Source organism: Phyllobates terribilis, unplaced genomic scaffold (assembly GCF_046119375.1).
Source record: "Phyllobates terribilis strain yellow unplaced genomic scaffold, ASM4611937v1 Scaffold_169__1_contigs__length_4117513, whole genome shotgun sequence".
In the NCBI taxonomy this organism is placed as follows: domain Eukaryota; kingdom Metazoa; phylum Chordata; class Amphibia; order Anura; family Dendrobatidae; genus Phyllobates; species Phyllobates terribilis.
The window spans coordinates 961,735-980,213 of record NW_027362929.1 but is presented as its reverse complement, the minus strand read 5'-3'; the positions used below and the strand labels follow the sequence as shown (position 1 = coordinate 980,213).

Genomic DNA, 18,479 nt, shown 5'->3' with positions numbered 1-18,479 from the left:
CGGAATGTGGCAATGGAACGCTGGCTGCGCGTGTCATAATAGGCTCTGAGCCTTTATATACCTGCGCACAGCAGCAGCCACCTTCAGTCTGCTGCTGGACAGCCAGCAGCAGCAGCAGCAGGAGAGGTAATTAATCAGCAACCCTCCTGCTAAGGGTAGACAGCTGCTCGTTCCACCCCCCCCCCGCCTTAATTGGTTCTCCTCCCTTCCAACGGTGTTGAGGCGGGTGGGAACAGCCGGGGGTTGAGGGTACTGTGCTAAAAGAGGTGGAGTTATGCAGATCTAAAACGCGTGGATTGCAGCAGCAGCAAGCCGAAAAGTGCAGGCATGTGAGGGATCTAGAGGTTGACAGCATGTCTTCTTAACGGGAGTCCAGGTGGCCATCTCCACAAATGGACTTTTCAGAATCCTTGGGTGGCACCGTAGTCGGAAACCAATTCTGGTTATCGCTTCTCGGCCTTTTGGCTAAGATCAAGTGTAGTATCTGTTCTTATCAGTTTAATATCTGATACGTCCCCTATCTGGGGACCATATATTAAATGGATTTTTAGAACAGGGAGATGGAAAAAGAGCTTGCTCTGTCCACTCCACGCATTGACCTGGTATTGCAGTATCTCCAGGACCGGTGCACCCCTTCTTTAATGCAGTTTCTAAAATCAGAAAGAATTGAATTCAATGCTTTTTGTTCATTTTGCTTGTTTGTCGGATTTTGGGATGGACTCTTTGGCTTTGCTTTTCTTCTCCTCATTGGATTTTTCATGTTAAAAGTTGCAGAAGCCAGATGACAAGCTCATTTTGGTTCAACTTCAGCAACTGTGCATTGCATTGCCATGTAATGTAATGTAATGCAATGCTATCTATCTAGCTCTCCCTCTATACTTCCTTTTGGATAAACAGACATATTAGGCAAGCATTTTGGAGCTTTCACCTAAATAACTACAGGTGGTGAGATAAGCTGCACAATATAATTGACCTTTCAGTATATTGTTGCACACACACCATCTATTTAGCAAATGCCCTTGTTATCAACAGCAGCCTTTTAAACTCACCTGAGCTAACAGGTATGTGAGCTGGTTACTCTGCTGCGCTTAAAATTTCTTTTTTGGTTTGCTACAATGCCTTTTCTGAAACGTTGTCTCCCTCTGCTGGAACACTGACTTCTTTCATTTAATGCCTGCAGACTATTAAAGAAAAACCAACCCAAAAAGTTTGGTTGATTAGTCTGTGGCATTCTTTTAAACTGTTGCTTATGGCGGTCTCTGTGAGCTTCTCAGTGACATTCAGCCATCCAGGTATCCCGCCTGCAGTAGACGGAATGTGGCAATGGAACGCTGGCTGCGCGTGTCATAATAGGCTCTGAGCCTTTATAGACCTGCGCACAGCAGCAGCCTCCTTCAGTCTGCTGCTGGACAGCCAGCAGCAGCAGCAGCAGGAGAGGTAATTAATCAGCAACCCTCCTGCTAAGGGTAGACAGCTGCTCGTTCCACCCCCCCCCCGCCTTAATTGGTTCTCCTCCCTTCCAACGGTGTTGAGGCGGGTGGGAACAGCCGGGGGTTGAGGGTACTGTGCTAAAAGAGGTGGAGTTATGCAGATCTAAAACGCGTGGATTGCAGCAGCAGCAAGCCGAAAAGTGCAGGCATGTGAGGGATCTAGAGGTTGACAGCATGTCTTCTTAACGGGAGTCCAGGTGGCCATCTCCACAAATGGACTTTTCAGAATCCTTGGGTGGCACCGTAGTCGGAAACCAATTCTGGTTATCGCTTCTCGGCCTTTTGGCTAAGATCAAGTGTAGTATCTGTTCTTATCAGTTTAATATCTGATACGTCCCCTATCTGGGGACCATATATTAAATGGATTTTTAGAACAGGGAGATGGAAAAAGAGCTTGCTCTGTCCACTCCACGCATTGACCTGGTATTGCAGTATCTCCAGGACCGGTGCACCCCTTCTTTAATGCAGTTTCTAAAATCAGAAAGAATTGAATTCAATGCTTTTTGTTCATTTTGCTTGTTTGTCGGATTTTGGGATGCACTCTTTGGCTTTGCTTTTCTTCTCCTCATTGGATTTTTCATGTTAAAAGTTGCAGAAGCCAGATGACAAGCTCATTTTGGTTCAACTTCAGCAACTGTGCATTGCATTGCCATGTAATGTAATGTAATGCAATGCTATCTATCTAGCTCTCCCTCTATACTTCCTTTTGGATAAACAGACATATTAGGCAAGCATTTTGGAGCTTTCACCTAAATAACTACAGGTGGTGAGATAAGCTGCACAATATAATTGACCTTTCAGTATATTGTTGCACACACACCATCTATTTAGCAAATGCCCTTGTTATCAACAGCAGCCTTTTAAACTCACCTGAGCTAACAGGTATGTGAGCTGGTTACTCTGCTGCGCTTAAAATTTCTTTTTTGGTTTGCTACAATGCCTTTTCTGAAACGTTGTCTCCCTCTGCTGGAACACTGACTTCTTTCATTTAATGCCTGCAGACTATAAAAGAGAAACCAACCCAAAAAGTTTGGTTGATTAGTCTGTGGCATTCTTTTAAACTGTTGCTTATGGCGGTCTCTGTGAGCTTCTCAGTGACATTCAGCCATCCAGGTATCCCGCCTGCAGTAGACGGAATGTGGCAATGGAACGCTGGCTGCGCGTGTCATAATAGGCTCTGAGCCTTTATATACCTGCGCACAGCAGCAGCCACCTTCAGTCTGCTGCTGGACAGCCAGCAGCAGCAGCAGCAGGAGAGGTAATTAATCAGCAACCCTCCTGCTAAGGGTAGACAGCTGCTCGTTCCACCCCCCCCACCTTAATTGGTTCTCCTCCCTTCCAACGGTGTTGAGGCGGGTGGGAACAGCCGGGGGTTGAGGGTACTGTGCTAAAAGAGGTGGAGTTATGCAGATCTAAAACGCGTGGATTGCAGCAGCAGCAAGCCGAAAAGTGCAGGCATGTGAGGGATCTAGAGGTTGACAGCATGTCTTCTTAACGGGAGTCCAGGTGGCCATCTCCACAAATGGACTTTTCAGAATCCTTGGGTGGCACCGTAGTCGGAAACCAATTCTGGTTATCGCTTCTCGGCCTTTTGGCTAAGATCAAGTGTAGTATCTGTTCTTATCAGTTTAATATCTGATACGTCCCCTATCTGGGGACCATATATTAAATGGATTTTTAGAACAGGGAGATGGAAAAAGAGCTTGCTCTGTCCACTCCACGCATTGACCTGGTATTGCAGTATCTCCAGGACCGGTGCACCCCTTCTTTAATGCAGTTTCTAAAATCAGAAAGAATTGAATTCAATGCTTTTTGTTCATTTTGCTTGTTTGTCGGATTTTGGGATGGACTCTTTGGCTTTGCTTTTCTTCTCCTCATTGGATTTTTCATGTTAAAAGTTGCAGAAGCCAGATGACAAGCTCATTTTGGTTCAACTTCAGCAACTGTGCATTGCATTGCCATGTAATGTAATGTAATGCAATGCTATCTATCTAGCTCTCCCTCTATACTTCCTTTTGGATAAACAGACATATTAGGCAAGCATTTTGGAGCTTTCACCTAAATAACTACAGGTGGTGAGATAAGCTGCACAATATAATTGACCTTTCAGTATATTGTTGCACACACACCACCTATTTAGCAAATGCCCTTGTTATCAACAGCAGCCTTTTAAACTCACCTGAGCTAACAGGTATGTGAGCTGGTTACTCTGCTGCACTTAAAATTTCTTTTTTGGTTTGCTACAATGCCTTTTCTGAAACGGTGTCTCCCTCTGCTGGAACACTGACTTCTTTCATTTAATGCCTGCAGACTATAAAAGAGAAACCAACCCAAAAAGTTTGGTTGATTAGTCTGTGGCATTCTTTTAAACTGTTGCTTATGGCGGTCTCTGTGAGCTTCTCAGTGACATTCAGCCATCCAGGTATCCCGCCTGCAGTAGACGGAATGTGGCAATGGAACGCTGGCTGCGCGTGTCATAATAGGCTCTGAGCCTTTATATACCTGCGCACAGCAGCAGCCACCTTCAGTCTGCTGCTGGACAGCCAGCAGCAGCAGCAGCAGGAGAGGTAATTAATCAGCAACCCTCCTGCTAAGGGTAGACAGCTGCTCGTTCCACCCCCCCCCCGCCTTAATTGGTTCTCCTCCCTTCCAACGGTGTTGAGGCGGGTGGGAACAGCCGGGGGTTGAGGGTACTGTGCTAAAAGAGGTGGAGTTATGCAGATCTAAAACGCGTGGATTGCAGCAGCAGCAAGCCGAAAAGTGCAGGCATGTGAGGGATCTAGAGGTTGACAGCATGTCTTCTTAACGGGAGTCCAGGTGGCCATCTCCACAAATGGACTTTTCAGAATCCTTGGGTGGCACCGTAGTCGGAAACCAATTCTGGTTATCGCTTCTCGGCCTTTTGGCTAAGATCAAGTGTAGTATCTGTTCTTATCAGTTTAATATCTGATACGTCCTCTATCTGGGGACCATATATTAAATGGATTTTTAGAACAGGGAGATGGAAAAAGAGCTTGCTCTGTCCACTCCACGCATTGACCTGGTATTGCAGTATCTCCAGGACCGGTGCACCCCTTCTTTAATGCAGTTTCTAAAATCAGAAAGAATTGAATTCAATGCTTTTTGTTCATTTTGCTTGTTTGTCGGATTTTGGGATGGACTCTTTGGCTTTGCTTTTCTTCTCCTCATTGGATTTTTCATGTTAAAAGTTGCAGAAGCCAGATGACAAGCTCATTTTGGTTCAACTTCAGCAACTGTGCATTGCATTGCCATGTAATGTAATGTAATGCAATGCTATCTATCTAGCTCTCCCTCTATACTTCCTTTTGGATAAACAGACATATTAGGCAAGCATTTTGGAGCTTTCACCTAAATAACTACAGGTGGTGAGATAAGCTGCACAATATAATTGACCTTTCAGTATATTGTTGCACACACACCATCTATTTAGCAAATGCCCTTGTTATCAACAGCAGCCTTTTAAACTCACCTGAGCTAACAGGTATGTGAGCTGGTTACTCTGCTGCGCTTAAAATTTCTTTTTTGGTTTGCTACAATGCCTTTTCTGAAACGTTGTCTCCCTCTGCTGGAACACTGACTTCTTTCATTTAATGCCTGCAGACTATAAAAGAGAAACCAACCCAAAAAGTTTGGTTGATTAGTCTGTGGCATTCTTTTAAACTGTTGCTTATGGCGGTCTCTGTGAGCTTCTCAGTGACATTCAGCCATCCAGGTATCCCGCCTGCAGTAGACGGAATGTGGCAATGGAACGCTGGCTGCGCGTGTCATAATAGGCTCTGAGCCTTTATATACCTGCGCACAGCAGCAGCCACCTTCAGTCTGCTGCTGGACAGCCAGCAGCAGCAGCAGCAGGAGAGGTAATTAATCAGCAACCCTCCTGCTAAGGGTAGACAGCTGCTCGTTCCACCCCCCCCCCCCGCCTTAATTGGTTCTCCTCCCTTCCAACGGTGTTGAGGCGGGTGGGAACAGCCGGGGGTTGAGGGTACTGTGCTAAAAGAGGTGGAGTTATGCAGATCTAAAACGCGTGGATTGCAGCAGCAGCAAGCCGAAAAGTGCAGGCATGTGAGGGATCTAGAGGTTGACAGCATGTCTTCTTAACGGGAGTCCAGGTGGCCATCTCCACAAATGGACTTTTCAGAATCCTTGGGTGGCACCGTAGTCGGAAACCAATTCTGGTTATCGCTTCTCGGCCTTTTGGCTAAGATCAAGTGTAGTATCTGTTCTTATCAGTTTAATATCTGATACGTCCCCTATCTGGGGACCATATATTAAATGGATTTTTAGAACAGGGAGATGGAAAAAGAGCTTGCTCTGTCCACTCCACGCATTGACCTGGTATTGCAGTATCTCCAGGACCGGTGCACCCCTTCTTTAATGCAGTTTCTAAAATCAGAAAGAATTGAATTCAATGCTTTTTGTTCATTTTGCTTGTTTGTCGGATTTTGGGATGGACTCTTTGGCTTTGCTTTTCTTCTCCTCATTGGATTTTTCATGTTAAAAGTTGCAGAAGCCAGATGACAAGCTCATTTTGGTTCAACTTCAGCAACTGTGCATTGCATTGCCATGTAATGTAATGTAATGCAATGCTATCTATCTAGCTCTCCCTCTATACTTCCTTTTGGATAAACAGACATATTAGGCAAGCATTTTGGAGCTTTCACCTAAATAACTACAGGTGGTGAGATAAGCTGCACAATATAATTGACCTTTCAGTATATTGTTGCACACACACCATCTATTTAGCAAATGCCCTTGTTATCAACAGCAGCCTTTTAAACTCACCTGAGCTAACAGGTATGTGAGCTGGTTACTCTGCTGCGCTTAAAATTTCTTTTTTGGTTTGCTACAATGCCTTTTCTGAAACGTTGTCTCCCTCTGCTGGAACACTGACTTCTTTCATTTAATGCCTGCAGACTATAAAAGAGAAACCAACCCAAAAAGTTTGGTTGATTAGTCTGTGGCATTCTTTTAAACTGTTGCTTATGGCGGTCTCTGTGAGCTTCTCAGTGACATTCAGCCATCCAGGTATCCCGCCTGCAGTAGACGGAATGTGGCAATGGAACGCTGGCTGCGCGTGTCATAATAGGCTCTGAGCCTTTATATACATGCGCACAGCAGCAGCCACCTTCAGTCTGCTGCTGGACAGCCAGCAGCAGCAGCAGCAGGAGAGGTAATTAATCAGCAACCCTCCTGCTAAGGGTAGACAGCTGCTCGTTCCACCCCCCCCCCGCCTTAATTGGTTCTCCTCCCTTCCAACGGTGTTGAGGCGGGTGGGAACAGCCGGGGGTTGAGGGTACTGTGCTAAAAGAGGTGGAGTTATGCAGATCTAAAACGCGTGGATTGCAGCAGCAGCAAGCCGAAAAGTGCAGGCATGTGAGGGATCTAGAGGTTGACAGCATGTCTTCTTAACGGGAGTCCAGGTGGCCATCTCCACAAATGGACTTTTCAGAATCCTTGGGTGGCACCGTAGTCGGAAACCAATTCTGGTTATCGCTTCTCGGCCTTTTGGCTAAGATCAAGTGTAGTATCTGTTCTTATCAGTTTAATATCTGATACGTCCCCTATCTGGGGACCATATATTAAATGGATTTTTAGAACAGGGAGATGGAAAAAGAGCTTGCTCTGTCCACTCCACGCATTGACCTGGTATTGCAGTATCTCCAGGACCGGTGCACCCCTTCTTTAATGCAGTTTCTAAAATCAGAAAGAATTGAATTCAATGCTTTTTGTTCATTTTGCTTGTTTGTCGGATTTTGGGATGGACTCTTTGGCTTTGCTTTTCTTCTCCTCATTGGATTTTTCATGTTAAAAGTTGCAGAAGCCAGATGACAAGCTCATTTTGGTTCAACTTCAGCAACTGTGCATTGCATTGCCATGTAATGTAATGTAATGCAATGCTATCTATCTAGCTCTCCCTCTATACTTCCTTTTGGATAAACAGACATATTAGGCAAGCATTTTGGAGCTTTCACCTAAATAACTACAGGTGGTGAGATAAGCTGCACAATATAATTGACCTTTCAGTATAATGTTGCACACACACCATCTATTTAGCAAATGCCCTTGTTATCAACAGCAGCCTTTTAAACTCACCTGAGCTAACAGGTATGTGAGCTGGTTACTCTGCTGCGCTTAAAATTTCTTTTTTGGTTTGCTACAATGCCTTTTCTGAAACGTTGTCTCCCTCTGCTGGAACACTGACTTCTTTCATTTAATGCCTGCAGACTATAAAAGAGAAACCAACCCAAAAAGTTTGGTTGATTAGTCTGTGGCATTCTTTTAAACTGTTGCTTATGGCGGTCTCTGTGAGCTTCTCAGTGACATTCAGCCATCCAGGTATCCCGCCTGCAGTAGACGGAATGTGGCAATGGAACGCTGGCTGCGCGTGTCATAATAGGCTCTGAGCCTTTATATACCTGCGCACAGCAGCAGCCACCTTCAGTCTGCTGCTGGACAGCCAGCAGCAGCAGCAGCAGGAGAGGTAATTAATCAGCAACCCTCCTGCTAAGGGTAGACAGCTGCTCGTTCCACCCCCCCCGCCTTAATTGGTTCTCCTCCCTTCCAACGGTGTTGAGGCGGGTGGGAACAGCCGGGGGTTGAGGGTACTGTGCTAAAAGAGGTGGAGTTATGCAGATCTAAAACGCGTGGATTGCAGCAGCAGCAAGCCGAAAAGTGCAGGCATGTGAGGGATCTAGAGGTTGACAGCATGTCTTCTTAACGGGAGTCCAGGTGGCCATCTCCACAAATGGACTTTTCAGAATCCTTGGGTGGCACCGTAGTCGGAAACCAATTCTGGTTATCGCTTCTCGGCCTTTTGGCTAAGATCAAGTGTAGTATCTGTTCTTATCAGTTTAATATCTGATACGTCCCCTATCTGGGGACCATATATTAAATGGATTTTTAGAACAGGGAGATGGAAAAAGAGCTTGCTCTGTCCACTCCACGCATTGAACTGGTATTGCAGTATCTCCAGGACCGGTGCACCCCTTCTTTAATGCAGTTTCTAAAATCAGAAAGAATTGAATTCAATGCTTTTTGTTCATTTTGCTTGTTTGTCGGATTTTGGGATGGACTCTTTGGCTTTGCTTTTCTTCTCCTCATTGGATTTTTCATGTTAAAAGTTGCAGAAGCCAGATGACAAGCTCATTTTGGTTCAACTTCAGCAACTGTGCATTGCATTGCCATGTAATGTAATGTAATGCAATGCTATCTATCTAGCTCTCCCTCTATACTTCCTTTTGGATAAACAGACATATTAGGCAAGCATTTTGGAGCTTTCACCTAAATAACTACAGGTGGTGAGATAAGCTGCAAATATAATTGACCTTTCAGTATATTGTTGCACACACACCATCTATTTAGCAAATGCCCTTGTTATCAACAGCAGCCTTTTAAACTCACCTGAGCTAACAGGTATGTGAGCTGGTTACTCTGCTGCGCTTAAAATTTCTTTTTTGGTTTGCTACAATGCCTTTTCTGAAACGTTGTCTCCCTCTGCTGGAACACTGACTTCTTTCATTTAATGCCTGCAGACTATAAAAGAGAAACCAACCCAAAAAGTTTGGTTGATTAGTCTGTGGCATTCTTTTAAACTGTTGCTTATGGCGGTCTCTGTGAGCTTCTCAGTGACATTCAGCCATCCAGGTATCCCGCCTGCAGTAGACGGAATGTGGCAATGGAACGCTGGCTGCGCGTGTCATAATAGGCTCTGAGCCTTTATATACCTGCGCACAGCAGCAGCCACCTTCAGTCTGCTGCTGGACAGCCAGCAGCAGCAGCAGGAGAGGTAATTAATCAGCAACCCTCCTGCTAAGGGTAGACAGCTGCTCGTTCCACCCCCCCCCGCCTTAATTGGTTCTCCTCCCTTCCAACGGTGTTGAGGCGGGTGGGAACAGCCGGGGGTTGAGGGTACTGTGCTAAAAGAGGTGGAGTTATGCAGATCTAAAACGCGTGGATTGCAGCAGCAGCAAGCCGAAAAGTGCAGGCATGTGAGGGATCTAGAGGTTGACAGCATGTCTTCTTAACGGGAGTCCAGGTGGCCATCTCCACAAATGGACTTTTCAGAATCCTTGGGTGGCACCGTAGTCGGAAATCAATTCTGGTTATCGCTTCTCGGCCTTTTGGCTAAGATCAAGTGTAGTATCTTTTGAAAAGGCAGTTTTGTCCTTGGGCAGCCCTAGTAAATTGATGCATATTACACACTGGTTTGGTGCACTTGTTAGTACGCCAGGTGGCTCATAGAGTTATCTGATGGAAAACATGGCCCTCCAGGATCGAAGTCACTAGGCTGTGTAAGTGTGAGGGCTTTGGAGCAATGTGCCCCAGGAGTAGGCGCCCTGGTGGGAGTCCAAGCTTACTGGGACTGGGAACCCCAGAAAGACTTGGCTTCGTAGCACGCCGCACCTTTGCCAATCATACTTTCTGAGCAACCCCCCCTATTCCTGGCCTCCGGGCTAGGAAGGGGAATTTTTATAAACCCGGTCGGAGGTCCGGTCAGCTTTGGGCTGAGAAACCAACACAGGCTCCAGCTCCACTAGGGTGGCAGCCTAGATGGAAGCTGGGAGCACGAAAACGGCTCTTCTCCGGCTTCGGCTAGGGAGAGCATCGGAGATCCCTGACCCTCGCTGTGGCCTTCTGGCTCGGAGGGATGGGGATGGTTTATTGGGGACCCTCTCCTCCGGGAAGGGTCCACATGAATCCTCGCCTCGTGCGCTGTTTTGGTGTGACTTCGGTCACATTTTTCAGTGCCTTGGATGCACCTTCAATCAAAAAATCTGTTCTTATCAGTTTAATATCTGATACGTCCCCTATCTGGGGACCATATATTAAATGGATTTTTAGAACAGGGAGATGGAAAAAGAGCTTGCTCTGTCCACTCCACGCATTGACCTGGTATTGCAGTATCTCCAGGACCGGTGCACCCCTTCTTTAATGCAGTTTCTAAAATCAGAAAGAATTGAATTCAATGCTTTTTGTTCATTTTGCTTGTTTGTCGGATTTTGGGATGGACTCTTTGGCTTTGCTTTTCTTCTCCTCATTGGATTTTTCATGTTAAAAGTTGCAGAAGCCAGATGACAAGCTCATTTTGGTTCAACTTCAGCAACTGTGCATTGCATTGCCATGTAATGTAATGTAATGCAATGCTATCTATCTAGCTCTCCCTCTATACTTCCTTTTGGATAAACAGACATATTAGGCAAGCATTTTGGAGCTTTCACCTAAATAACTACAGGTGGTGAGATAAGCTGCACAATATAATTGACCTTTCAGTATATTGTTGCACACACACCATCTATTTAGCAAATGCCCTTGTTATCAACAGCAGCCTTTTAAACTCACCTGAGCTAACAGGTATGTGAGCTGGTTACTCTGCTGCGCTTAAAATTTCTTTTTTGGTTTGCTACAATGCCTTTTCTGAAACGTTGTCTCCCTCTGCTGGAACACTGACTTCTTTCATTTAATGCCTGCAGACTATAAAAGAGAAACCAACCCAAAAAGTTTGGTTGATTAGTCTGTGGCATTCTTTTAAACTGTTGCTTATGGCGGTTTCTGTGAGCTTCTCAGTGACATTCAGCCATCCAGGTATCCCGCCTGCAGTAGACGGAATGTGGCAATGGAACGCTGGCTGCGCGTGTCATAATAGGCTCTGAGCCTTTATATACCTGCGCACAGCAGCAACCACCTTCAGTCTGCTGCTGGACAGCCAGCAGCAGCAGCAGCAGGAGAGGTAATTAATCAGCAACCCTCCTGCTAAGGGTAGACAGCTGCTCGTTCCACCCCCCCCCCGCCTTAATTGGTTCTCCTCCCTTCCAACGGTGTTGAGGCGGGTGGGAACAGCCGGGGGTTGAGGGTACTGTGCTAAAAGAGGTGGAGTTATGCAGATCTAAAACGCGTGGATTGCAGCAGCAGCAAGCCGAAAAGTGCAGGCATGTGAGGGATCTAGAGGTTGACAGCATGTCTTCTTAACGGGAGTCCAGGTGGCCATCTCCACAAATGGACTTTTCAGAATCCTTGGGTGGCACCGTAGTCGGAAACCAATTCTGGTTATCGCTTCTCGGCCTTTTGGCTAAGATCAAGTGTAGTATCTGTTCTTATCAGTTTAATATCTGATACGTCCCCTATCTGGGGACCATATATTAAATGGATTTTTAGAACAGGGAGATGGAAAAAGAGCTTGCTCTGTCCACTCCACGCATTGACCTGGTATTGCAGTATCTCCAGGACCGGTGCACCCTTTCTTTAATGCAGTTTCTAAAATCAGAAAGAATTGAATTCAATGCTTTTTGTTCATTTTGCTTGTTTGTCGGATTTTGGGATGGACTCTTTGGCTTTGCTTTTCTTCTCCTCATTGGATTTTTCATGTTAAAAGTTGCAGAAGCCAGATGACAAGCTCATTTTGGTTCAACTTCAGCAACTGTGCATTGCATTGCCATGTAATGTAATGTAATGCAATGCTATCTATCTAGCTCTCCCTCTATACTTCCTTTTGGATAAACAGACATATTAGGCAAGCATTTTGGAGCTTTCACCTAAATAACTACAGGTGGTGAGATAAGCTGCACAATATAATTGACCTTTCAGTATATTGTTGCACACACACCATCTATTTAGCAAATGCCCTTGTTATCAACAGCAGCCTTTTAAACTCACCTGAGCTAACAGGTATGTGAGCTGGTTACTCTGCTGCGCTTAAAATTTCTTTTTTGGTTTGCTACAATGCCTTTTCTGAAACGTTGTCTCCCTCTGCTGGAACACTGACTTCTTTCATTTAATGCCTGCAGACTATAAAAGAGAAACCAACCCAAAAAGTTTGGTTGATTAGTCTGTGGCATTCTTTTAAACTGTTGCTTATGGCGGTCTCTGTGAGCTTCTCAGTGACATTCAGCCATCCAGGTATCCCGCCTGCAGTAGACGGAATGTGGCAATGGAACCCTGGCTGCGCGTGTCATAATAGGCTCTGAGCCTTTATATACCTGCGCACAGCAGCAGCCACCTTCAGTCTGCTGCTGGACAGCCAGCAGCAGCAGCAGCAGGAGAGGTAATTAATCAGCAACCCTCCTGCTAAGGGTAGACAGCTGCTCGTTCCACCCCCCCCCCGCCTTAATTGGTTCTCCTCCCTTCCAACGGTGTTGAGGCGGGTGGGAACAGCCGGGGGTTGAGGGTACTGTGCTAAAAGAGGTGGAGTTATGCAGATCTAAAACGCGTGGATTGCAGCAGCAGCAAGCCGAAAAGTGCAGGCATGTGAGGGATCTAGAGGTTGACAGCATGTCTTCTTAACGGGAGTCCAGGTGGCCATCTCCACAAATGGACTTTTCAGAATCCTTGGGTGGCACCGTAGTCGGAAACCAATTCTGGTTATCGCTTCTCGGCCTTTTGGCTAAGATCAAGTGTAGTATCTGTTCTTATCAGTTTAATATCTGATACGTCCCCTATCTGGGGACCATATATTAAATGGATTTTTAGAACAGGGAGATGGAAAAAGAGCTTGCTCTGTCCACTCCACGCATTGACCTGGTATTGCAGTATCTCCAGGACCGGTGCACCCCTTCTTTAATGCAGTTTCTAAAATCAGAAAGAATTGAATTCAATGCTTTTTGTTCATTTTGCTTGTTTGTCGGATTTTGGGATGGACTCTTTGGCTTTGCTTTTCTTCTCCTCATTGGATTTTTCATGTTAAAAGTTGCAGAAGCCAGATGACAAGCTCATTTTGGTTCAACTTCAGCAACTGTGCATTGCATTGCCATGTAATGTAATGTAATGCAATGCTATCTATCTAGCTCTCCCTCTATACTTCCTTTTGGATAAACAGACATATTAGGCAAGCATTTTGGAGCTTTCACCTAAATAACTACAGGTGGTGAGATAAGCTGCACAATATAATTGACCTTTCAGTATATTGTTGCACACACACCATCTATTTAGCAAATGCCCTTGTTATCAACAGCAGCCTTTTAAACTCACCTGAGCTAACAGGTATGTGAGCTGGTTACTCTGCTGCGCTTAAAATTTCTTTTTTGGTTTGCTACAATGCCTTTTCTGAAACGTTGTCTCCCTCTGCTGGAACACTGACTTCTTTCATTTAATGCCTGCAGACTATAAAAGAGAAACCAACCCAAAAAGTTTGGTTGATTAGTCTGTGGCATTCTTTTAAACTGTTGCTTATGGCGGTCTCTGTGAGCTTCTCAGTGACATTCAGCCATCCAGGTATCCCGCCTGCAGTAGACGGAATGTGGCAATGGAACGCTGGCTGCGCGTGTCATAATAGGCTCTGAGCCTTTATAGACCTGCGCACAGCAGCAGCCACCTTCAGTCTGCTGCTGGACAGCCAGCAGCAGCAGCAGCAGGAGAGGTAATTAATCAGCAACCCTCCTGCTAAGGGTAGACAGCTGCTCGTTCCACCCCCCCCCCGCCTTAATTGGTTCTCCTCCCTTCCAATGGTGTTGAGGCGGGTGGGAACAGCCGGGGGTTGAGGGTGCTGTGCTAAAAGAGGTGGAGTTATGCAGATCTAAAACGCGTGGATTGCAGCAGCAGCAAGCCGAAAAGTGCAGGCATGTGAGGGATCTAGAGGTTGACAGCATGTCTTCTTAACGGGAGTCCAGGTGGCCATCTCCACAAATGGACTTTTCAGAATCCTTGGGTGGCACCGTAGTCGGAAACCAATTCTGGTTATCGCTTCTCGGCCTTTTGGCTAAGATCAAGTGTAGTATCTGTTCTTATCAGTTTAATATCTGATACGTCCCCTATCTGGGGACCATATATTAAATGGATTTTTAGAACAGGGAGATGGAAAAAGAGCTTGCTCTGTCCACTCCACGCATTGACCTGGTATTGCAGTATCTCCAGGACCGGTGCACCCCTTCTTTAATGCAGTTTCTAAAATCAGAAAGAATTGAATTCAATGCTTTTTGTTCATTTTGCTTGTTTGTCGGATTTTGGGATGGACTCTTTGGCTTTGCTTTTCTTCTCCTCATTGGATTTTTCATGTTAAAAGTTGCAGAAGCCAGATGACAAGCTCATTTTGGTTCAACTTCAGCAACTGTGCATTGCATTGCCATGTAATGTAATGTAATGCAATGCTATCTATCTAGCTCTCCCTCTATACTTCCTTTTGGATAAACAGACATATTAGGCAAGCATTTTGGAGCTTTCACCTAAATAACTACAGGTGGTGAGATAAGCTGCACAATATAATTGACCTTTCAGTATATTGTTGCACACACACCATCTATTTAGCAAATGCCCTTGTTATCAACAGCAGCCTTTTAAACTCACCTGAGCTAACAGGTATGTGAGCTGGTTACTCTGCTGCGCTTAAAATTTCTTTTTTGGTTTGCTACAATGCCTTTTCTGAAACGTTGTCTCCCTCTGCTGGAACACTGACTTCTTTCATTTAATGCCTGCAGACTATAAAAGAGAAACCAACCCAAAAAGTTTGGTTGATTAGTCTGTGGCATTCTTTTAAACTGTTGCTTATGGCGGTCTCTGTGAGCTTCTCAGTGACATTCAGCCATCCAGGTATCCCGCCTGCAGTAGACGGAATGTGGCAATGGAACGCTGGCTGCGCGTGTCATAATAGGCTCTGAGCCTTTATATACCTGCGCACAGCAGCAGCCACCTTCAGTCTGCTGCTGGACAGCCAGCAGCAGCAGCAGCAGGAGAGGTAATTAATCAGCAACCCTCCTGCTAAGGGTAGACAGCTGCTCGTTCCACCCCCCCCCCGCCTTAATTGGTTCTCCTCCCTTCCAATGGTGTTGAGGCGGGTGGGAACAGCCGGGGGTTGAGGGTACTGTGCTAAAAGAGGTGGAGTTATGCAGATCTAAAACGCGTGGATTGCAGCAGCAGCAAGCCGAAAAGTGCAGGCATGTGAGGGATCTAGAGGTTGACAGCATGTCTTCTTAACGGGAGTCCAGGTGGCCATCTCCACAAATGGACTTTTCAGAATCCTTGGGTGGCACCGTAGTCGGAAACCAATTCTGGTTATCGCTTCTCGGCCTTTTGGCTAAGATCAAGTGTAGTATCTGTTCTTATCAGTTTAATATCTGATACGTCCCCTATCTGGGGACCATATATTAAATGGATTTTTAGAACAGGGAGATGGAAAAAGAGCTTGCTCTGTCCACTCCACGCATTGACCTGGTATTGCAGTATCTCCAGGACCGGTGCACCCCTTCTTTAATGCAGTTTCTAAAATCAGAAAGAATTGAATTCAATGCTTTTTGTTCATTTTGCTTGTTTGTCGGATTTTGGGATGGACTCTTTGGCTTTGCTTTTCTTCTCCTCATTGGATTTTTCATGTTAAAAGTTGCAGAAGCCAGATGACAAGCTCATTTTGGTTCAACTTCAGCAACTGTGCATTGCATTGCCATGTAATGTAATGTAATGCAATGCTATCTATCTAGCTCTCCCTCTATACTTCCTTTTGGATAAACAGACATATTAGGCAAGCATTTTGGAGCTTTCACCTAAATAACTACAGGTGGTGAGATAAGATGCACAATATAATTGACCTTTCAGTATATTGTTGCACACACACCATCTATTTAGCAAATGCCCTTGTTATCAACAGCAGCCTTTTAAACTCACCTGAGCTAACAGGTATGTGAGCTGGTTACTCTGCTGCGCTTAAAATTTCTTTTTTGGTTTGCTACAATGCCTTTTCTGAAACGTTGTCTCCCTCTGCTGGAACACTGACTTCTTTCATTTAATGCCTGCAGACTATAAAAGAGAAACCAACCCAAAAAGTTCGGTTGATTAGTCTGTGGCATTCTTTTAAACTGTTGCTTATGGCGGTCTCTGTGAGCTTCTCAGTGACATTCAGCCATCCAGGTATCCCGCCTGCAGTAGACGGAATGTGGCAATGGAACGCTGGCTGCGCGTGTCATAATAGGCTCTGAGCCTTTATATACCTGCGCACAGCAGCAGCCACCTTCAGTCTGCTGCTGGACAGCCAGCAGCAGCAGCAGCAGGAGAGGTAATTAATCAGCAACCCTCCTGCTAAGGGTAGACAGCTGCTCATTCCACCCCCCCCCCCGCCTTAATTGGTTCTCCTCCCTTCCAACGGTGTTGAGGCGGGTGGGAACAGCCGGGGGTTGAGGGTACTGTGCTAAAAGAGGTGGAGTTATGCAGATCTAAAACGCGTGGATTGCAGCAGCAGCAAGCCGAAAAGTGCAGGCATGTGAGGGATCTAGAGGTTGACAGCATGTCTTCTTAACGGGAGTCCAGGTGGCCATCTCCACAAATGGACTTTTCAGAATCCTTGGGTGGCACCGTAGTCGGAAACCAATTCTGGTTATCGCTTCTCGGCCTTTTGGCTAAGATCAAGTGTAGTATCTTTTGAAAAGGCAGTTTTGTCCTTGGGCTGCCCTAGTAAATTGATGCATATTACACACTGGTTTGGTGCACTTGTTAGTACGCCAGGTGGCTCATAGAGTTATCTGATGGAAAACATGGCCCTCCAGGATCGAAGTCACTAGGCTGGGTAAGTGTGAGGGCTTTGGAGCAATGTGCCCCAGGAGTAGGCGCCCTGGTGGGAGTCCAAGCTTACTGGGACTGGGAACCCCAGAAAGACTTGGCTTCGTAGCACGCCGCACCTTTGCCAATCATACTTTCTGAGCAACCCCCCCTATTCCTGGCCTCCGGGCTAGGAAGGGGAATTTTTATAAACCCGGTCGGAGGTCCGGTCAGCTTTGGGCTGAGAAACCAACACAGGCTCCAGCTCCACTAGGGTGGCAGCCTAGATGGAAGCTGGGAGCACGAAAACGGCTCTTCTCCGGCTTCGGCTAGGGAGAGCATCGGAGATCCCTGACCCTCGCTGTGGCCTTCTGGCTCGGAGGGATGGGGATGGTTTATTGGGGACCCTCTCCTCCGGGAAGGGTCCACATGAATCCTCGCCTCGTGCGCTGTTTTGGTGTGACTTCGGTCACATTTTTCAGTGCCTTGGATGCAGCTTCAATCAAAAAATCTGTTCTTATCAGTTTAATATCTGATACGTCCCCTATCTGGGGACCATATATTAAATGGATTTTTAGAACAGGGAGATGGAAAAAGAGCTTGCTCTGTCCACTCCACGCATTGACCTGGTATTGCAGTATCTCCAGGACCGGTGCACCCCTTCTTTAATGCAGTTTCTAAAATCAGAAAGAATTGAATTCAATGCTTTTTGTTCATTTTGCTTGTTTGTCGGATTTTGGGATGGACTCTTTGGCTTTGCTTTTCTTCTCCTCATTGGATTTTTCATGTTAAAAGTTGCAGAAGCCAGATGACAAGCTCATTTTGGTTCAACTTCAGCAACTGTGCATTGCATTGCCATGTAATGTAATGTAATGCAATGCTATCTATTTAGCTCTCCCTCTATACTTCCTTTTGGATAAACAGACATATTAGGCAAGCATTTTGGAGCTTTCACCTAAATAACTACAGGTGGTGAGATAAGCTGCACAATATAATTGACCTTTCAGTATATTGTTGCACACACACCATCTATTTAGCAAATGCCCTTGTTATCAACAGCAGCCTTTTAAACTCACCTGAGCTAACAGGTATGTGAGCTGGTTACTCTGCTGCGCTTAAAATTTCTTTTTTGGTTTGCTACAATGCCTTTTCTGAAACGTTGTCTCCCTCTGCTGGAACACTGACTTCTTTCATTTAATGCCTGCAGACTATAAAAGAGAAACCAACCCAAAAAGTTTGGTTGATTAGTCTGTGGCATTCTTTTAAACTGTTGCTTATGGCGGTCTCTGTGAGCTTCTCAGTGACATTCAGCCATCCAGGTATCCCGCCTGCAGTAGACGGAATGTGGCAATGGAACGCTGGCTGCGCGTGTCATAATAGGCTCTGAGCCTTTATATACCTGCGCACAGCAGCAGCCACCTTCAGTCTGCTGCTGGACAGCCAGCAGCAGCAGCAGCAGGAGAGGTAATTAATCAGCAACCCTCCTGCTAAGGGTAGACAGCTGCTCGTTCCACCCCC

The 18,479-nt window shown here is 45.8% G+C and overlaps 13 non-coding genes and 2 pseudogenes across 13 annotated transcripts; all 15 read left to right on the top strand.

Moving 5' to 3' along the window:
• Positions 1-445: 445 nt before the first annotated feature.
• On the top strand, positions 446-636 carry LOC141208272 (U2 spliceosomal RNA). The gene has a single exon (XR_012278506.1). It is a non-coding gene; the product is annotated as a U2 spliceosomal RNA (small nuclear RNA).
• Positions 637-1,756: 1,120 nt separating this feature from the next.
• Positions 1,757-1,947, top strand: LOC141208271 (U2 spliceosomal RNA). Its single transcript, XR_012278504.1, has one exon. It is a non-coding gene; the product is annotated as a U2 spliceosomal RNA (small nuclear RNA).
• A 1,118-nt stretch (positions 1,948-3,065) lies between these two features.
• Positions 3,066-3,256, top strand: LOC141208269 (U2 spliceosomal RNA). Its single transcript, XR_012278502.1, has one exon. It is a non-coding gene; the product is annotated as a U2 spliceosomal RNA (small nuclear RNA).
• Positions 3,257-4,376: 1,120 nt separating this feature from the next.
• Positions 4,377-4,567, top strand: LOC141210008 (U2 spliceosomal RNA). The gene has a single exon (XR_012280190.1). It is a non-coding gene; the product is annotated as a U2 spliceosomal RNA (small nuclear RNA).
• Positions 4,568-5,689: 1,122 nt separating this feature from the next.
• On the top strand, positions 5,690-5,880 carry LOC141208268 (U2 spliceosomal RNA). Its single transcript, XR_012278501.1, has one exon. It is a non-coding gene; the product is annotated as a U2 spliceosomal RNA (small nuclear RNA).
• A 1,120-nt stretch (positions 5,881-7,000) lies between these two features.
• Positions 7,001-7,191, top strand: LOC141208267 (U2 spliceosomal RNA). Its single transcript, XR_012278500.1, has one exon. It is a non-coding gene; the product is annotated as a U2 spliceosomal RNA (small nuclear RNA).
• Positions 7,192-8,309: 1,118 nt separating this feature from the next.
• LOC141210272 (U2 spliceosomal RNA) lies at positions 8,310-8,500 on the top strand. Its single transcript, XR_012280445.1, has one exon. It is a non-coding gene; the product is annotated as a U2 spliceosomal RNA (small nuclear RNA).
• A 1,115-nt stretch (positions 8,501-9,615) lies between these two features.
• LOC141210780 (U2 spliceosomal RNA) lies at positions 9,616-9,731 on the top strand (annotated as a pseudogene).
• A 524-nt stretch (positions 9,732-10,255) lies between these two features.
• LOC141210578 (U2 spliceosomal RNA) lies at positions 10,256-10,437 on the top strand. The gene has a single exon (XR_012280734.1). It is a non-coding gene; the product is annotated as a U2 spliceosomal RNA (small nuclear RNA).
• A 1,120-nt stretch (positions 10,438-11,557) lies between these two features.
• On the top strand, positions 11,558-11,748 carry LOC141211090 (U2 spliceosomal RNA). The gene has a single exon (XR_012281077.1). It is a non-coding gene; the product is annotated as a U2 spliceosomal RNA (small nuclear RNA).
• A 1,120-nt stretch (positions 11,749-12,868) lies between these two features.
• Positions 12,869-13,059, top strand: LOC141208266 (U2 spliceosomal RNA). The gene has a single exon (XR_012278499.1). It is a non-coding gene; the product is annotated as a U2 spliceosomal RNA (small nuclear RNA).
• A 1,120-nt stretch (positions 13,060-14,179) lies between these two features.
• Positions 14,180-14,370, top strand: LOC141208265 (U2 spliceosomal RNA). The gene has a single exon (XR_012278498.1). It is a non-coding gene; the product is annotated as a U2 spliceosomal RNA (small nuclear RNA).
• A 1,120-nt stretch (positions 14,371-15,490) lies between these two features.
• On the top strand, positions 15,491-15,681 carry LOC141208264 (U2 spliceosomal RNA). Its single transcript, XR_012278497.1, has one exon. It is a non-coding gene; the product is annotated as a U2 spliceosomal RNA (small nuclear RNA).
• A 1,121-nt stretch (positions 15,682-16,802) lies between these two features.
• On the top strand, positions 16,803-16,918 carry LOC141210761 (U2 spliceosomal RNA; annotated as a pseudogene).
• Positions 16,919-17,442: 524 nt separating this feature from the next.
• Positions 17,443-17,624, top strand: LOC141210521 (U2 spliceosomal RNA). The gene has a single exon (XR_012280686.1). It is a non-coding gene; the product is annotated as a U2 spliceosomal RNA (small nuclear RNA).
• The last annotated feature ends 855 nt before the right edge of the window (positions 17,625-18,479 follow it).